This window comes from Propithecus coquereli, unplaced genomic scaffold (genome assembly GCF_000956105.1).
Source record: "Propithecus coquereli isolate 6110/MARCELLA unplaced genomic scaffold, Pcoq_1.0 Scaffold226, whole genome shotgun sequence".
NCBI lineage: Eukaryota > Metazoa > Chordata > Mammalia > Primates > Indriidae > Propithecus > Propithecus coquereli.
Genome location: NW_012147797.1, coordinates 2,344,502 through 2,345,603, shown reverse-complemented (window position 1 = coordinate 2,345,603; position 1,102 = coordinate 2,344,502).

Here is a 1,102-nt window from a genome sequence, read left to right as displayed (position 1 = left end):
TGTAGAGAATAAGTAATACTGAATTGCGTGTGAAGGTTTGAGTGGACGTATTACTTAATGTGGGTCTTGCAGAATAATCTAGAGATTCTGACAGGCAAAAGCATAAGGATAGAACTTTCCAACAACAAAACAACACGAACTAAACACAGACGTATGAGAGTGCAGAATTTACTTGGGGAATAGTGCTTAGAGGGGAGGATTACAGTGTGATGGAACTAGAGAGGCACTTAGAGTTGGTCTGTCATCTTGCCACAGTCTTCAGAAGGGCACTAGAGAGTTCTGCAGAGAGGACAGAGTAGATTTCAAGCATGCAGATCTGAGTCAGACAATGTGGGTTCAAACCTTGGCTTCATCTTTTACTAGCTGTTAAAACTTAAGCCAAATTACTTAGCTTCTCTGTGCTTCAATCTTTGCAACTGTAAATTTATGATGATAATATTTGTTGTGAATACTATATAATAAAGCAGTTGAAATAGTATCTGGCACATAATAAACGCATCCAACAGTTAGACATTACATTCTTTTACTTGTATTTTTGACCTATATTGTCTGTATAAACCCTGTGAAGTAAACAGGATATTTGTCCTGCACAGAGCTTAGTACAGGTCCGACCATAGTAGAAATCCACAAAAGGTTTGCAGAATGAATAAAGCCTTAGAGACTTCAGTGGAAATAAATACTAGAGATGCTTTCTTTTCATTATTTAATTCTCATTCGAAACTATTTCCTGGTACAATGCTAAAGAAATATAAGGCTCTAACATTATGCAGAATATAATACCATTTATTTTACATACACATGTATGTCTATATAATAAAATGATGGAAGAATATATCCTAAATTGTTAAGAGTGATTATGTTTCAGTAATGCAATATATTTTATTTAACAGTGATATAGTATTTACTGTGTACTATGTACTACTCTAAGCTCACTACAAATATTAACTCATTAATCCTCTTAACAGCTCAATGTAGTAGGTGCAATGAATTAGCACATTTCACAGATAAGGAGACCAAGACACACAGAGTTTAGGTCTCCAAGGTCAAAGAGCTAAGAAGAGATGATTTATTTTCTGTTGCTTTCTATGTGCTTGTCTAGGCA